General features: G+C 37.8%; 1 protein-coding gene and 2 long non-coding RNA genes across 5 annotated transcripts in view; all 3 read left to right on the forward strand.

Annotated features, from left to right (window-relative positions):
• Window positions 1-723: 723 nt before the first annotated feature.
• Window positions 724-2,362, forward strand: LOC124162768. The gene is made up of 2 exons (XR_006865666.1): window positions 724-2,182; window positions 2,287-2,362. It is a non-coding gene; the product is annotated as an uncharacterized LOC124162768 (long non-coding RNA).
• A 3,894-nt stretch (window positions 2,363-6,256) lies between these two features.
• LOC124162767 lies at window positions 6,257-9,126 on the forward strand. Of its 3 annotated transcripts, none has more exons than XR_006865664.1 (5): window positions 6,257-7,342; window positions 7,432-7,622; window positions 7,713-7,859; window positions 7,944-8,422; window positions 9,089-9,126. It is a non-coding gene; the product is annotated as an uncharacterized LOC124162767 (long non-coding RNA). The 3 variants fall into 3 exon arrangements; XR_006865665.1 differs by lacking the exon at window positions 9,089-9,126 and having other exon boundaries at window positions 6,258-7,342; window positions 7,944-8,011; window positions 8,317-8,583; XR_006865663.1 differs by lacking the exon at window positions 9,089-9,126 and having other exon boundaries at window positions 6,258-7,342; window positions 7,944-8,583.
• A 1,819-nt stretch (window positions 9,127-10,945) lies between these two features.
• LOC124162765 overlaps window positions 10,946-19,356 on the forward strand; it is a 35,454-nt gene continuing 27,043 nt past the window's right edge. Inside the window, exons 1-2 of the mRNA XM_046539401.1 lie at window positions 10,946-11,022; window positions 18,539-18,673. The gene's annotated coding sequence lies outside the window, so the exon portion shown is untranslated. The remainder of the gene's footprint in view (window positions 11,023-18,538; window positions 18,674-19,356) is intronic.

The raw sequence follows: 19,356 nt of genomic DNA on the forward strand, positions 1-19,356 counted from the left end.
ATTCACGCACACACCTTTCTCACCTATTATTTTATATTCCGAGGAAATAAATATCCAGATTCCTTCAGGTTCAGGTTTATGACGTGATCCTTCCAAAATGAATTTTTACGAATGGAATAATGCCGTGCAAAATGACCTAAGATGTCGACGCACCCTAAAAACAACAATAACTAACTAAGATCACAAGCCATCCAAACGGTGAGATAAAAAGCACCACCTCCGTGATCCTCACGTTCGCTATGGAAACTCTCCCCAACAGGGTATTTATTGGGTACGAATCGGATCCCGTGAGACCGTTCATCCCCAGCCCCGTGCGTATTTTCCAGTGCCAGCGCTTCGGCCACATCGCTGCGCGATGTGAGGACAAGGCCACCTGCCCGCGCTGCGGCAAGGACAATCACGATGGGGACAAGTGCGCTGAAGAGGCCTGCTGCGTGAATTGCGAGGGTACCCATGCGGCTTACTCTCGCGGTTGCCCGAAAATGATAGAGGAACGGAAGATAATGGAAATTAAAACTCTGGAAAAAATGTCTTAACTAGAGGCAAGGAAAAAGTTTAAAGCCCTTAGTGCCCCCACTTTCTCGCGTTCCTTTGCCGCAATCGCCTCCGCTCCAGTTAAGAAGTGCACCATCTCCACACAGACTAGCAGCAGACTTTTTCTAGCTAGACTTTTTCTAGGCAATGCCTTAAAGTTAAGGCCTGTCTCGTCAGCATTGTATATTTGCTGCGTTGAATAGTTTCCAGCAGCGATCAGGTCAGCAAATGTATTTACATATTCAGATGCAGCAGCCACATCAGAAGACAGACGCTCCCCAGTTATGGCTAACTGACGAATCCCGTGGCGGTTCTTGAAACGATTAAGCCAACCTGAGCTGGCTTTGAATGAATCGTCTCCGTTCATTAATTCATTTAATTGCAGGGCTTCTTCTTTGACCAAGGACCCACTAATCGGGATACCCTTTTCCCTCTCCTGAGAAAACCAGACAAACAGAGCGCTGTCAAGCTTATCTAGTGATGTGCTTTTAGCTGTTTCACGAGTTTCAGTACACTTACTTGTTGTTGCTATGCTAAACTGTTCGATTTTATTTCGGTTTTTCTTCCAGTCGGCGATTGTTGAATTTCCCACTCCAAACTCCATAGCCAATTTCGATGCACTTTCCCCTTTATCCAAACGTTTTAACACTTCAAGTTTATCCTGCAGTGTAATCGAAGTATGTTTACGTTTAAGGCCATTACACTGCACTAACAAAACTAAAATTGTTTACTGTATAAACATTAAGATAAACAACGGAGATTGCGTAAAATATCGCTTAGTAAAACTACACTTAACTTCAGTCTGTAATTGTAATAAATAACAGTCACAATGTTAACGCAACGCGACGACTCACTGGGCTCAATAAGTGACAAGGAGGCAATGGGCGGGGCGGGATAGGTATCAGCGGTATCAGCACAATCTACAACGTAGGTTTTTCTGCTACCTATCGGATTTCTTTTCAACTACGAACTCAAGCGGTAGCCGTGCAGAGCGTTGCAGTACGGCGTACATAATGAAGTTGGTTGTTTCTCATACCGTATGGACGTGAAACGGCGTTTCGGCGATTAATTTATGTAGTTGCAGGTTGTATTTAATAATTTAGCGTTAAATTAATAACAGTCCGCTTAATCCGAAATATTCGCTAATCCGAAATGGGTCCGGTCCCAATTATTTCGGATTAGCGGGGCTCCACTGTAGTACAATTTTGTTTCTCAAGGAAATAGGTCTTTTTAATAAAATTTAAAAGTTCCCCTCTATTTAATGTAAACAAATTGCGTAGTAGATCCATTTATAATGCGTCTTGAATCAAACCATTGAGTAGTGGCGCAAAATGACCTGCCGTCGACGCACCCTTTCGCTCAATTCTACAACGATTAGAACGACTGGCAAGGAGACGGGGCACCCAGGCGACTTTACAGAGACTGGCAGGCAGACTGGCGACTGACTGAATGACTGCTCCCGGTCAAAAGAGCCTGGACCATAGGGGGCATAAGCGCTCTGAGGTGAAGCCAGGCATAACCAGGCATAACGGTACTTTTGCGCATTTAGCCATCATGCTGTGCCCTGCTTCGTCGATTTGCCGTAAGCTTACATGTTAAGTAAATATTGTTTTTTTCTGAAACCAGTGGCTACAGAGGTCATATAAAGGTACGTAAATATTTATTAGTGTGTTTGTTTTCATGGATATTATTATCTACATCCGGAAACATTCCGTTAGGCAGATATATGCTATTTAAACTTTGCATTCGCAGATGGTTTGCTGCTCGGCTTACGGGTGCAATAATCGCACGGAAAGGAAGAATACAGGCCTTACTTTCCACCGGTGAGTAAAATATAGAATAAAATAGTCAAAAAAATGCAATATAGCGTGAGATGTTCGCTACACCTGATACATATTGAATTTGTTACCTACAACGTGCTAGTGTTTTGGGTGCCTTTTAATGTGAATAGTTGATAATGTTATTAGTCAACGGTAGTAATTAAGTATTTTATTTGTATTTTAAGTGTCATGTTAACTATTTTGTTGCGAGTATAATAGTAACGATGGGAAATAATGCGACTGAAACACGTGCCACACACACCTTTTTGATGGCTTGTAAGGTATTATGCGGAGTTATGTGGTGTTCTGTAATTTTTCAGTTACAATATTGAAGAAGACATAGCAGTTATGATGCCTTGGAAGTGTGTAATATTAATTATTTCAATGACGGAAAGAACTAGTGAAAAAGTGGCCTTAGCGTGCTTTATGCTGTGTTCATCGGTACTCAATGTTTAAAACGTAGAGAAAGAAAGTATGATACCTAGGGATTTGTTACTAAGTTTGTGAATATAGGTATCGGTGAAGAAATAATTGCAGGGAAGTGTGATTATTTAGCAATTTAAATTTCAACTGTAGCTGATCATTTGATCGTTAAACCGACCCTTGTATTTCGTAATGAATTAGGCAATAGTAGCTTTAGTGAGTTACTTTACTTAAGATTCATTACTTCTCGCGTTGCCTTCAATATTATCCCGTATAGTTATGACGTGTAATTAATGAAGTGAATTAGTCAATTTTATTTTTAAACTATCTGTTCCCTAAGATGCTGAAGTAGGATTTTAGAAGTTTTATGTATTAAATCGAAGAAGTAAAGGAAAGTATACTATGCATACACAATCAGGGGTGGAAATGTTGAAATCACGTTAAGTTCACATTACATACTTTCGATTACAGAGGGATGCACACTAACATTGAGATAATTAATCCCGCTAGTTTAACTTTTCTATGTACTGCTGTGTTAGCGGGTATGTTACATTATGGTAAGAGTAACGGCTGGAGGTATTTTTGACTTCCTCTCGATGGCAATGGTGCATGGCCGCTATGTTATCTTAAAGCAACTCTTGTATTATAAGAGGTGGGAGGGATTATGACCTATAACTTTCCCACCGCAGGAAACTATGTTAAAGGATCCACAATATCAAGTTTTCATGAATGGCCCTTGTATAATTAACTCGAAAACTTATTTCTGGATTCATTTTACACTTGATGGGTGTGTGTTCTTATTTATTGTTTGAGCATGACAAGGATATGATGAATTAAATATAAATGAAGTCAGTCACATTCTAAGGTATGCATCTATGAAATTCTGTGGTGACCACATTGAGTGCATTGGTATTTGATGTGCTATTTCAATTGCCGAGTAAATGTAATTATTTATCATTTTCACATTATTTCCACTGCGTAATTGCTGACCCAGTTGACAGTATTAATTCATCAACCTAGCATGGTGAATATAATATTCTACATGTTGCTGCCTTCTGATGATAGAATGAGTGATGGAATTTCTGCAAATAAGTAGCGCATTGTGACTCATTGCATTTGTTGGGTGGAATTTGGTACTCCACTATTTCCTTTCTAGTTTTCCTAAGGATGAGACACGGAGGGCAGCTTGGGTGAAAGCAGTGAGGAGGAAGGATTGGTCTCCAAGCAGCAGCAGTGTTCTATGCTCGGAGCATTTCAATCCAAATGACTTTGACAGGACATCCCTAAGTTGTGTTCGATTGCGGGATGGTGTTGTGCCATCAGTTTTTCCATCGTTTCCATCTCACTTAGCTCCGGTGAGTAGCAAGGAATAAGTTTTGGGAGTGAAATGATAGTTGCATCACCTAATAAAATGGTAATATTAACTGACTTAATGAATATCTCTACTTAAGTTGTTCCCCTGAATCATTAACCATTAGAGAGTGGACTTAACTCTTGGTTGAGGCGGATTTTAATAGCAAACAAAATAAGATATTTCAGCCACATTAGCATTATCTCCCTGAATTATTTAAGAGAGGAAGACCGGTTATTACTTTCAGGGATTACTCCTGCCAGTTATGTCATTCGGTCACTGAGAATTTGGGAATGAGTTTTTCAATTACTTGCAGTGCTGCTGAAGAATTTTTCCATTATTACTCTGTATTTATATCTGTAGTTCACGACTGCTTTTCTTACAGAAAGTATCTAAGAGAGAGCGCACTTCTTCGAAAAGGAGGGCAGAGCAGGCTGGAGGCCTGAGTAAAAGGAAATTGACGGAGGAGGTAACTGCCATATGTGCCCCAGCTTCACCAGGGCAACATGTTATTGAGGTCTGCGTCATTGAGCCTGTGCAGCCTGTTACTTGGTGTCATGGGGTTGACTGCTGCAAGGAAGTTCATAAACTGCGAGTGGAACTGGAGAGGATGGCAAAGCTTTACCAGAGTGCCAGGAGAAAGATTAAGGTGTTTCAGTAAGCGAAGAGGAGACATGGGAAGGCAAATAAGAAATTGGCCAATCTTGTGGGCGACCTGGAGAAGAAAAATTTGATGGATACCAGTGGCCTTGGCATCCTGAAGAACATTCCGGGCTCATGCAGATTTTTAATGCAGAGGCTCATATTAAGTGGAGAGGAAAGGGCACTCCCCCAAAAGTATGAGGCAGAATTGAGAGCTTTTGCGCTAACTCTCCATTTCTATTCGCCCAAGGCATATTGTTACGTAAGGGAGCACTATAATACATGCTTGCCTCACCCAAGGACCATATCTAAGTGGTATGGTAGTGTCCATGGGAATCCTGGGATATCCTTGGAGGCTCTCAGCACATTGAAAAGCAGGGCAGATAGTTGTGCATATAAAATTTTTGTAAATATTGTTATTGACGAAATGGCCATAAGACAGCATGTGGAGTGGGATGGCTACAGGTATTATGGCTACGTGGACTTCGGTCATGACTTTAATTGTGATAGTATGCCTATTGCAAAGGAGGTGCTTGTTGTAATGGCTGTGGGGATAAACGACAAGTGGAAACTGCCTGTGGCCTACTACTTCACTAATGGTGTCTCTGGGGAACAGCGGGCAAATACTGTCAGCCAGGTGCTGACAGAAATTCATCAAACTGGAATGAATGTTAGTTCCCTTACTTTCGATGGGGCAGCATCGAATGTAACAATGGCTAATATACTGGGTTGTCGCTTCACCCCTGGAGATATGATTACATATTTCCAACATCCGGTTACCAGGAGCCCAGTTTATGTTTTTCTTGACCCATGTCATATGTTAAAGTTGGTGAGAAACACTTTGGGGGATAAGAGACTGCTCCGGGATGGTGATGAAGGGGGAATAGACTGGAAGTTTCTAGAGGCGTTAAAAAATCTTCAGGACATGGAGGGTGTTCATCTGGGCAATAAATTGAGGGCTGCCCATATGGACTGGAGGAGGCAGAAGATGAAGGTGCGACTGGCAGCACAAGTCCTAAGTGACTCAGTGGCCGACGCCCTTGCATTTTGTGAAGAATTGGACCTTCCAGATTTTCAAGGATCTGCACCTCTCTGTCCCTTCCTTAAAATTTTTAACCGCCTATTTGATGTACTAAATTCCAGGAATGCACTGCAAAAGGGATGGAAAAAACCAATTCACCGGGGTAACATTGAAGAGGTGTCGGAATTTTTCAGTGAAGCGAAAGAGTACATTCTAACACTGAGAGATGCAACTGGTCAGTTAGTGGTACAGTCCAATAGGAAACTGGGTTTCCTTGTGTGCATATCAAGTACTCTTGGGCTGTATCAATCATTACTGAAGGAGGGCAGTAATGAGGTACGTTTTCTCCCAACGCACAGAATCAGCCAAGACCACTTGGAAATATTCTTCTCCAGCATAAGGTCGCAAGGTGGCTTCAATAACAACCCCACTGCGAGACAGTTTCGAGCGGCTTATAAAAAACTGATAACACATTGTCAAGTAGTTGGAAATGCAAGAGGCAGCTGCATTCCTATTCAAAATATCCCTATTTTATATACAAGCAGTACTTCTGGCAATAGCTCCATAATAACCATCAATGACTCTACGGACATATTTGACATAAACATAGATGATCCTACTCCCATCGATCACTCCTACCTTACTATGCCCCACCCTGTGGAGCTTACTGAAGTATCAGAAAGTGTTGTGGGGTATATAGCTAGATTTGTGGCAAGGAAATTGATGCGAACCTTGAAGTGCTTCGTTTGCAGGCCACTTTTAACTAGCGAGAATAAATCAAGCAAGTTATTAAACAAGAAGAATAGAGGAGGGTTAACACAACCATCATCTGATGTCTTCAAAATATGCAGAATTTGTGAAAAAATTGTGAGAGTGGCAATTAAAATAGGAAACACAAAATTATTGCCTTTAGTTATACGTGCGCAAGAAATCTGTGGAAATAGTAACATATTCCCAAATTTAATTGATCATTCCCTTAACCAGCATCCAGATGAAAATCATCAAATCCATCTCGTGAGGGCTGTATCTATTGCTTATTGCCAAATAAGGTTGACACACCATGCCAAATGTGTAACTGAGACTCTACAGACGAACAAAGTCAGGCAAATTTTCACAAAACTTATACAGTTTAGAGGACAGTAAATTAATTTGTGGAGTAATCGATGAGCACATATAGTTTATTTATATCGTGTGCCTCCTTCTGTTCACCCAAGGCTGCCCCCCTTTGAGTGAATGTACTTTATTGTGGACTCTTTGATGAGCGAACACTGTGTATTTATATAATGTGCCTCCTTCTGTTCACCCAAGGCTGCCTCCCTTTGAGTGAATGTACCTGTATCCATCCTCTTGTACAACCTGCAGGATTTAACATGAACCTGTTCCTAAAATTCTTGATACTGGTAATGACATTGAATAATTAGTTGCCTGCAGTCTACCGGAAATCATCTGTATCCATTGGGTCCATCATCTTTTTGGAGGAGAATGTTGCAAAAGTCATCTTCTTTGATCTGAAAATTGCACACCAAAAGAACTTTCAAGTACTCGTGAAATGTAAGTTTTTCATATCCTTTCCTGGAAATATGCAGCTGCTATTCTTGTCGTTTATTTAAATGATTTTTATCCTCTTGTACAACCTGCAGGATTTAACACGAACCTGTTCCTAAAATTCTTGATGCTGGTAATGACATTGAAGAATTAGTTGCCTGCAGTCTACCTGAAATCATCTGTATATCTATTGGGTCCATCATCTTTTTGGAGGAGAATGTTGCAAAAATCATCCTGTTTGAGCTGAAAATTGCACACTAAAAGAACTTTCAACTACTCGTGAAATGTTTGTCTTTTGTATCCTAATAATGAAATATGTACCTACTATTCGTGTCATAACCTTAAATGATATTTACTCCTCTTTAACACCCTGCAGGATTTAACACGAACCTGGAGCTGGTTATCATTGATGTTTGAAAAAATTATGTGATTTCTGATATCTTGAATGCAATCCATTGTATTTAGTTCCTTCTTCTGCTGGAGATGAATGTTATTACTTGGAAGATTCTCAGTTCTCTCTGGAGTGAGTGTCCTTTCTCCTCTCATTGTTTGATATTTTGGTGTTTGTTGATATTGAATGATATTGAATCTTTTCATTGCCTTGCAGGTTGTATTATGAAGTGTCAGATGATTGCAGGTTGTATAAAGATGTCAGAGAAACTGTTGATGATGGTGGTAAATGTTTAAGAATCAGTTATTTAGCACCTCACTTCTTTATAATCCATTGTATTTGGTTCTATCGTCTTCTTGGATGTCAATGTTAAGCATTATATTTTTATATAGTTTTCCCAGCCTTCATTGTAAGTCCCTTTTGCTGACAGGATACTCAAGGTTAATGTGGTATCATTCCATTTTTGGATATAAGGTGTTAGATTTATCCTTGAAGATCCTCTATTGTACTAATTTTTATAATTGCATGAGAAAATTTTGCGAATTTCTGTTATTTATTCTCTACCATTTAATTCTGTGTTTATTTTCAGGTGTGCGATAACTTGAAATCGTGTGGCATTGGATTCAATTTTGGATTTTGTGTTGAGAGTTACCATTGCATCATTATTTGATTTCCATGAGAATAAACTATGAATGGTAAACTTTCATACAATATTATTTGAATACTGACCCAGTTTCGACGCGTAGTGTCATTATCAAGGTACAAATTTTTGCCTTCCTCGCTTTATATATACCGTCCAGCAAGAGAAGGTTGGGGTGGGAAGGATAGCAAGGGAGTGGGGAGACAGTTTGACTAAAAAGTTCGGTCATTGAAGGAGGGGGGGGGGGGGGTCAAGAGATTCCTTAAGGGTAGTGAATGGGGAAGGTAGGAAGAGAAGTCATAGAAACCATGAAAAGAGCGGGCGTTGGTGAAGGTCAGAAATTTGAAACATCTGTGTAGTCATAGAGTGGGGAGGAATGTTTAGGGTTCAAAGAGGCGATTAAGTAGAATACACTTTATTCTTACAAAGAATATGCGGGCAGTTAACAATGTCAATTTTCTCTTAGGTCCAGCTTCTACCCTTTGTAATTACCTTAACGCATCACAGGACACTGTTAATTACGTTATTTGATTGTTATTCTCAGCATATGTTAAACTTTACGGGGCAGGAAGTGGTAATTATTGCTAGTACCTTAATTTAAATACATTATCTATAGTAATATTTTTTGGAATTGGTGTATTTATAAAAATAATGGTTATTGTAGAGGAAATTTCTTTCCACCTATTCGTATTCACTTTCGCAGCCTTTCTACTTTTTTCAGGATATCCTTGGAAGTTTGCTGGTCCTTTTATTAAGCCATTTCCGAAAACCTTTCACCATTTACTTTCCTGTGATGAATCATGAAGAGTGGCAGTTGCTCACTGGAAAAATTATGAATTGCAATCGCCTTAGCTGTTTGCATTTCGGTTTTGCATTTTTGGCCTCACCCATGCATTGTGTATGTTTACATTTGCTGTTGATCTGCCAAAGTTGAATCTTGTACTTGAACAATGTGAAAATTTTTTGTGTCGTGAATTAATCTTTCTGTAATTTGCCCATTAAATGAATTTTTATGCTTGATTTTGTTTTTCTTTGAAAAATCATAATATTTCGACCTTTTCGTCAAGTTAAATTTAGAGGCACTCACTCAGACGAGTTCACTCGCGTGCAAAGGGGCATTACTTGATGTAGTATGGATATTTTCCAGGGGCTTGGGTAGTAAAAATAAAATAATTTGTATCGAAAACGTAGTGATTTCGCAATCTTTCGTCCGTCAATCTTACTTGAGCATGGTCAACTGCGGACGTACGCACTCGTAGTGCATTAACTTGCATTACGAGAGGTAGCACCGTTCTTTTTCGGGGGCTTTGACAGTGAAAATGGAATTATATGGAACAAAGTCGTGAGTTCTTTCTGCGTAATGTCGTAAAACTTATTTTAACTTCGGGTTTGGTCAATATTTCTATCGTACAGGAGCAGTTCATGACGAGTTCAATGGTGATTACTATGTTCGTAGAAGTAACGACGGTGCATAGCAACATATTCAATCGATCTTTAATTTCCGGATTAAGATTCATTAAGTTGAAATTAATGCAATTTTCGAATTGCCAGTCATTGTTTAGCTAGTAATATTGAGTCAATTATGCTTGACTAAACACCTCATTGTCCGTTGATTATTGTCTTCCTGCAGGTCACAAGGGCTCTGATCCAGCATAAATTTATTCTTTGGGCATGTATTACTATTTATTTTCATCGTACCTTTCTTGAAAATGCCTAAAGGTATTATTTAATGAGTTAAAAGCAAAAATTTGTCGTTGCCCCGTAAGACTCTGTGTTATAGCAGGGCACGGCATCATGGCTAAATGCGCAATTTGGCCACGCCCCCCTGGCTTCACTTCCCGCTATTGGAAAGGATAGGGCGCGCCCCCTCCAGTAACCTCTATGGCCTGGACAACACATCATCGCTCGTCTCGTGCGATCGGTGCGTCAGCGCCCCTCGCGGCTCCCTGGTAGACCAACAGCGTCACCAGGCGCGAACGACTCAAACAATCTACGTTGACCAGTATTTTTGTAATTTTATTGATTTTTTTCGTATGTAGTCAGTACAGCCGCTCTTGATTTATAAACGGTTAAACTAAACTGTTCATTGATTATTAGGCGGTGCGAAGTTCGCCGGATCAGCTAGTTCAACTATGAATATGGATACATGCTATCATACTCCCTTAAAGCAAAGTGGTCGAAGTCTTGATTTTTTTTGCTCTAAAATTACGTATGCATTATTATCATATTGCAAACTCTGGCTGTATATTGAAATAATAATGTTATTGTTTACCCAACTCAGTGACAAAAAGTCACCTAATACAAGTTTTAACATATATTGATAGTAAAATTTAGCGACATCAAATGTGGCAGAGGTTTTCTTATGGCCACTTTGCAAATCACCCATCCAAATATTTATATCGGTTATTTTGTGAGATGAGGGGTAGCTGGGCCTCATTGGGCCCCCTGATAGTGCCTCACTGCACCGTATCTCGCCATTTGATATCATAGCTGTTATCAATGCGGATTTGGTAATCTCGAGTGCTGTGAATAATATCAAAGATTCTCCTGGGGTAAATAACAACGCAACAGGGGAAAACTTTCCACTCGTGGACGCTCCAGAGCTTATGGACGGCGCGCCGCCAGCCCTTTCCTTTGGAGTTTATCATTAAATTGGTAAGTGCAACACGCTGAAATTATCATTTGTTATCCAATACTGATATTATGAAAAGCAGGTTTAAATTTTGCCGAAATATGTCGTAATGAATAGACGGATGTAAGGGTTAAAATTCTATGCAGTCCTTCAGCGTATCATCCTCCACTTCTGCAAAAATTCATCTGCCTATCGATCTGTGAAATGCTCAGCAGGAAGAGAACTCTTCCGGTTAAAAACATTTTGCAAAAAATAGGCTAAGGCTGGCATTTTACTGCAATGCTCTCCTTCATTAACGTTGTCATCCGTTCCTGTAAAATTGAGTAGCTATCCTACAATTTAATATTTCAAAGTAAAGACAGCACTTATATTAGAAATTGATCGTTTATAAGATTTTATCTAAAACTAAAAAGAATTAAAATAAACTTTTATAAAAAATGTTTTTACCACGAACTAAAAAGTATGCAATAAATGTTCAACCATTGATAATAATTGCACTCAATCAACTGTATGAGAATGATTTAAATGAGAGATAGCCTACCAATAGTAATTCTGAAACCTTACTTTTACTTACATTATAATTATGTAAAACCCCAGAGTGCTTTTTTGCGTTTTATGATAGCGACAAGTCGAAGAGAGGAAGCTCTTGAGATGCCCTGGAGATGTCATCGGCAATTTTCTTCTTCTTCGCATTGTATTTTAATCCACTGTTCACTGTAGAACTAAGTGGTTTATATTTAGATAAACAGAGAGTCGGCGACGAAGATAAGTTGCAATATTTTAATTTGCAAGCGGATTTTGGATGATTACTTTTATTGTTAGAAGCGGGCATTTTTAAATCAGCGAGAAACCAGCATTTAAAGCATGGACGTCAATTACAACTTACAACTACAAGTCCTATAATTGAAAATTGCTTAAAAACAGTTTCTTAATGCTTCTCGGAAAATTTCACTTTACTGAGATCGCATTTGTTCCCCGAGATTGTGGTGATCGCGTACGATAACATAAGATAAAAATAAATGCTTATAAAAACAACATTTTTATCGCGGGATAACAAGAATGGAATACATTTTCTTTCAGCCTGACACAGTCTCGCAATAAATTGCTTCATTAACAACGCAAAACGTTTAAACATCGTATCACAACGAAACTACGATGCATAGTTAATTAAATTTTAATTGACGTTAAGTATAAATAGATTGTAATGCTTGAACACGCGCCCAAGTTTTGTCGTTGTATATGAAGCAATTTATTTAGAGACTGTCTGGCTCATAGAAACTCAATTGAATTCTCTGAAGTTCGCGACAACATTTTTTTTATAAAAATTTGTTTTTATTTTCAATTATTATTTTCATTCTTTTTACATTTAGATGTCTTAAAAATGATCAATTTCTAGTGTACAAAACCACAATTTACAAAGCAAGAGTCTAAAGACTAATGATAATTAAAGCAGAAATTTCATGGTGAGTCATGGAGAAGTATTGATTTTTTGTTTTTCAAATTTCGGTAAGGGTAGAAATACTCTTGAATTATGAATTCCTGGAGAAATACACATTACTTATCCTTTCAGCTGCTAAATTAGATAGTATTCGGCCAACTGTATACGCTGGTATAGTTTCAATAAGTTATGATTACGAAAAAATGATAATATCGAGTTTAAAGTGATAACAACACCAATTTTTTCAGCGTGGAATTGTTCATATGTACACAAGCCATGAAGAATTTGACTTTTCAAGAATCACATCGTCAATTTCTCACCAAACGTGTATCCTCTTCGTGTTTTAGCTCTTTGTTATTATTTCGTCTGTAATTTTTTTCAGCCAATTTTACAATGAACTTCGATATTACCAAATTCGTTGCTATGACTCGGTTTTTCTCTTTTCTTAAAATGATCCCAGCGTCTCCATTGTATTTTAGTGACCATTAACAATAAAATTAATTTTATTCCTGCTAGGTTACAAAAGTAACATAGAAATCGTCAAGTTAGAGAGGAAAAACAAAACATGAATTGAATACATAAATGACAGCTGACTGATACATATTTTAGCTTTCAATACTCACCAGACAACAAATATTACATATATAATCGTCAATATAGATATATCAGCGCATGAAATAAGAACATAATAGACGTACATGAAAGATCACAGTGATTTAATACATGCATTATGGCTTGGTTATGGAGTTCTTTTTGTTAACACATTTTTTTTACATAAGTCATAGTACTCATCAGTATCACTACTCGCAGAATTTTGCAACAGAAGTATTTTTAATGCGTACTTGATTTAGTTGATATTTACAATTTTTAAATATCTTGTGGTAGAAAGTGAAGGTTAGCCCCTTAGCCATATGTTCCCTCACTTTCGGTTTAGATGACCTCGGTTCGACATAATAATAATATAACTCTATTCCACTTATATTCAAATACATTACATCATTACACTTTAATAATGGTGGAATATATAGGTACTCCTTTTGGAATCGTTTTGGGGCTACCATATCTCACACTGATTGTACTGGTCTGGTGCAATCACACATGAAAAATAAATTTATTTCGTTGTATTCAGTGATTTGTTTTCTTACCGAGTGCAATTACTTGTGATATTCCAAAAATATACACATGGATAGCTTACTTTCTTACGTAGACGCATAAGAATTACATACATACAATAGACCTTTTATTGAAAACGTTTTTATGCCACCTTTCTTAACAGAAACTCTACCTCCTCATACCGCATAAGCCATTTTTTGACAGTGGATGTAAATCCCCATCTTTTTTCCTTGTTTGCCACATTGATTGGATGCAATACAAATATGAATATAAAATAACAAATATGAAACAATTTTTTCATGCTTTTGCAGGGTGTTTATTTGATGTATTTCGCAGTTTAGATTAAATGTGTTCAGATTTTTTTTACATATATTATTAAATTAAAAATATACAACGAATTAAGAGACGTTATTTGCGAGGATTGAAAACGTGGTCTGCATGACTCCCTAGAGGATAGATTGGGAATAGCCCTGATTGCCTGTTTTCGTAATTTAAAAACTATGAAATTGGTGTGAGCTACCCCAGAAAATAATTCCGAATGATAGATTTGACTGCAAATTTGCATAATATAGGCATTTTCGAATACCGATACAAGTACTTATTTTTAAATATCTTAACCCATTTATGCCGAGAACTTTTTTGTCGCATAACTGTATCAAATATAGCTATTTCTGTATCAATTCCTTATGAGCGTTTCTACGCGTGTCTGACTGACCGTTACACCTGGTTTTTGTTTATTTATTTCCCCTTTGACTTAATACTAATCAATGTGGAAACTTTATAGAGGTTTTCTCCCACAGTAAGAAGTCAATGAAGGCATACACTGGCTTTGGTACCACCCTGTGACCCCTGTAGAACCGGAGATTTTGAATTTCAAAGTCGTCGTTACTGACTGACAAAAATGAAACCCCGTTTTGTGACATCGTCACATTTCTTATGATTGCTCTGAAAGTATGCAAGATTTAGAAAAACCACGAAATTCGTAAAATAGTACTTGGTATTGTCCAAACGGTTTCGAAACCGCGACTTTTCGTAAGCGTTGGTTTCCTCTCTTTGATCATAAAAACGGAGTGTCACAGACGGAAGCATGAAGTTTGTTGCTTGTAACGTTTTGTTTTCCATGGAATAATCATTGAAAAATGTAAATATATAACACGCTAAATTCATCGAAATGAATCACCTTGTACCCATTGGCAGTAATTTTACTTCGATATCGAGTCTAATGCTCACTTAAAGTGGTGAGTACATCTAGCACTGTGATCTACAGTCATAGGAGACAATTTAATTATATTTCTACCAACTACCTCCACGTGATGAATAGACTGTGTTTCGTATGGGTTTAATGCCGTAACACTGTTGGTCCAGCATTGTTTTTGACGCAGTAATTTCGTCTACAGGGATCTCTGCAAATGCTATTCTCTTGCTATTTTTTATTACACACTTGCACAAAGCTAGCGATTCTCATTGTTCAACTGCGTCGACAGCAATCTTGCCATGCTTTTATTTTTAAAAGTTGCATTTCATGAAAATTCAGAATATTTCGGACAGATAGGTTATGTTACATGGAGTAATTTTGTTTTTTAAGTGGATTGAAAAGCCATTTGAGTAAATAACTGTCTTCCGTGCCAGGTTTTACCACCATTCTTCTCCGAGTAGGTATTTGAATGCAGAGTCAATATGGTACTTATCCTTATCCGTTTTATCACATGCCTGGGCGTAAGATTTTACCGAATAGGTGCAAGTGCTGCGACCCCATCCACCTGCAATTTCCGGCTCTCTCTTTTCCTTGAACATTGGAAATATATAGTGTCCTTATTATAAAATTCGTCGACAGCGTTCCGGACCTCTTTCCTGGCTATGAAGTGGCACGACGGGCACGACGATCTCGTTGCTGCTTTCAATTGTTCCTTTTTAATTTATCGGATTCACCGCTTTGCTTTTTCTTCTCACGCTGCCTTCTGCTCCCGTCTTTGGCATCTTAGGTTGGGCCAACCGACCCTGGATACGTCATCAGCCCCTATAATAATAATAATAATAATAATAATAAATTTTTTATTTGTCCAAGGATCTTGTGAAAACAACATAGATATAAGACACGTCAAAGTAATCAACATAACACTTAAAAATGTAAAAATGGTCAGAGTTCATTTGTCATTTAAAAATTCATTTACACTGTAGTAGCACTTATTAATTAAAAATTTCTTTAAAGAAGATTTAAATTCCCTATTAGAATTAATCAATTTAATACTTTTGGGAAGGAAATTAAATATTTTTGATCCCATTGCAATGGGACTTTTTGCTGTTATACGTTTTTTATGGAGGGTAACATGGATGTGGCGATGAGACCTAGTTAGGTAGTATGCTATTTATTATAGTAGAGAAGAAAATTTAGGAAATGAAATTGCGTAACAATGCACAAAGCAACGTATGTATTGTGCGTTTGGCTCGAAATTGTTGTATTTCGTTAATGTTCTTATTATTTTATTTTTGAAGAAGTCATACAGACACAACCGATTCAAGAACTTAATCAATCAACAACTCACATTATTATACCGTAACATGGTAACCTAGAAACATTGATCATATGAGAAATTGCACACTCTAACACTCCTCCTCAATTTCTCATTCATCTCTACCCTTATCTTTTAATTTTATTCATTTAACTCAATGTACAACTTTACGTCATTAACCTTCATCAGACCAAGTTCTGCTCTGCGTTTTGAAAATGATGCATATGGTAACCCTTTGGTGAAAATGTCTGCTACTTGACAATCAGTAGGTATATATTGAACATTAACAACTTCTTATTGACTAATTCTCTTACAAAATTAAATTTTACATTAATATGCTTCATTCTCTTTTGATCCCATTTGGACAAAGAATTAATGCAAGCTTGATTATCCTCATATATAACAATTGGACGTTTCACCTGAATTTTCAATTCAACTAGTAAATTATACAACCAAAGCAGTTCTGCAGTAGCTGAAGCTAGGGCATAAAACTCAGCTTCAGTAGATGAAAGTGCAACTGTGCGCTGTTTTCTTGAAGCCCAAACAACTTCATCTCCATAAACTTTGAAAACATAGCCTGACACAGACTTTCTATCATTATGATTAGCATAGTCTGCATCAGCATATCCAACAACATTGCTATCATTAAGACCTTTGAAGAACAACCCATAGTTCTTAGTTCCTTTCAAATAACACATAACTCTTTTTAAACCAGTCCAAAGAGCTTTAGTGGGTTTGGTCTGATCCTGACCATAAAAACTAATTGATGCCGAAATATCTGGCCTTGTTGCTACATATGCATACATAAGTCCTATCAACTCTCTATATCTATTATGTTGAATTGGTTCCGATTGAACATCACAGAATTTGCCGGATGCCAAAGGAGTATCTCTTGGATTTGCTGTAACCATATTAAATCTCTCAAGTAATTTTTCAATATATTTAGTTTGACTTAGAAACATACTTCCCTTCTTCATCTTACAATTCCTAATGACTATGCCTGAGGAGTACGATGCTTTAGTGTCAGGATTGGAGCCCTTGACTACGGAGATGTTAACCATGGAGTTCTGGCGTCTTCGTATTAGTGAGGAGGAAGCAAAGAAGAAGGAGAGGAAAGTAGGGAGAAGTCCACCAGATGTCACTGATGCTGTTGATAGGCACCACCTCCTGGTCGGAAGCAGTCGGCAATCTTGTGTCCAACAATTCCACAGTTATTGAATGGGAATCGGAAAATTGGCTTTGGTGAAGTCATACCTCCTCTTCCTCTGAAACCAGCAAACGCCGTTGGCTGGAAATTCACATCGTTCAGTCTCTTCTTTCTGTCATGGCCTTGCTCATATTCTTCTATTTGCTGTCTCACTATTTCCATATTCAAATCTTGAGTTGCAGCAACAGTTCGTAATGAAGTTACTACACTGTCATATTCACTTGGCATAGTAATGAGATAATGGAATTATCTGTTGCCTTAGATCATTCTTGGTTCCCGCTTCATAAAGTTCACGAACAGTCTTATCGAATTCTGTACAAAATTTCTCAAACGTGTTTTGGTTAGGCAAATGTCTTAGATTTTGAAATGGTGAGACTAATTACACTCGCCATGGACCTTTTCTCGTATCTATTTTTCAGTGCAATCCACATTTCGTGAGCAGTGACGAAACCTTTAACTATTTCCAACAACTCCATTTTGATTATTTCAGCTATATATCTCTTCATTCTCTTATTATCTCTCTCATATTCTTCCAATTTCACTTCTCTTGATTTCTTCGCTGCTGTGGTTTCACCGTCTGGGGCAGTTGCGTAAGGTGCTATTATTTCTGAATACGGCTTCTCTATTATATACCTTACGTTCTTTTCGTCCAGTATTAATTCCATTAAGAATTTCCAACTATCGTAATTCTTCCCGTCAAATTGTTGCATCTTAAATCTGTCTTCTTCTTCCATTTTCAAGGTCTCCAGTCAAACAGAATAATCTATGTTCACTATCTTCAATATTCCACAAAACACGCGAGGCACCGCGGCCAGGCACTGAGTTTAGCAGATCCACATAAAACTTTTCTTCTTTCATATCGTGACTGGGCCCATAACCTGTTGTACTTTGTTAATATTCTTATTATTTTATTTTTGAAGAAGTCATACAGACACAACCGATACAAGAACTTAATCAATCAACAACTCACATTATTATACCGTAACATGGTAACCTATAAACATTGATCATATGAGTAATTGCACACTCTAACAGAAATCATATGATGATATGCTCCCAGGCCGATTTTTAGGGGCCGACGCTTTTTGCCTTTCATTTGATTTCGCAACGCAGAGCTGTGACGGGCAAAATTTGCTGGCGGGGCTGGAGCTCTCGTGGCGTCGACGCAACGCAGAGCTGTGAAGGCACTGTTAATGACTTGGATTTTTCGCTTTATGTAAATTAGGAATATTATTACACATAATTTAATGAACTCTTATTTTTCTTTCAAGGTAACGAGACATTCGGCGCTTGAGATAAGGTTTTTATAGTTCCACTGTGAAGTGGGATGTTCAAGTGATTGCTGGTTTTCTTGGAGAAGGCAGTTATAGAAGCAACGTACAAGCCGTGAGCAACAATTACAACTTGTAAGTGCGATGATTATGAATCTGTATAAAAAAGTTGTTTCTAAATATTTATAGGTGAATTTTGCGTGCATGGCATCACTTCCTCGTGTATAATCATCCTAATTACTGTGTAAAACAATCGGGAAAGTAGTCGCTTGCTTCCCGTCCAAAAGCAAATTATACGATCGACAAATATGGACCAGTAAAAAACATTTTTAAGCATCTCCTCAGAGTTAAATTTTTTTCTTTCAATGCTGTCCATGAATATTGCAGCTAAAAGAGGTGAAAGCGGACATCAAATCAACGGTATAATTTTTGGTCAAATGAAAAATGATTTTGACTGGCGCAAAGTTGTATGAGTTTTAAAAGTTGAGTGGCGGCTCCCAAAGTGTCTAAGAAAAAAAGGGTCACGTGCAAGCAGGTTCGAAACATCAAAAGAAAACTGTTATGAATTAATTGGTAGAGTCATCGAGTTTGGAGTTCGTGAAAGTCCAATTGAGTTTTTTTGATTCCAAATTTCTGAGTGAATTACGAGGGTGGTTTGGAAAGTTCTCGGAATGAAATGGAAAAAATGTTCTTACATCACTGAAACTAATTTCATTTTTCAATATAGTCTCCTTGTAGATTGCTACATTTGGTCCAACGATATTCTAGTGGCTTGATCCCATCTAGAAAATGAGATTTCTCTAGGCCTGCAAAATAGT

This window comes from Ischnura elegans, chromosome 7, assembly GCF_921293095.1.
Source record: "Ischnura elegans chromosome 7, ioIscEleg1.1, whole genome shotgun sequence".
Classification (NCBI taxonomy): Eukaryota; Metazoa; Arthropoda; class Insecta; order Odonata; family Coenagrionidae; genus Ischnura; species Ischnura elegans.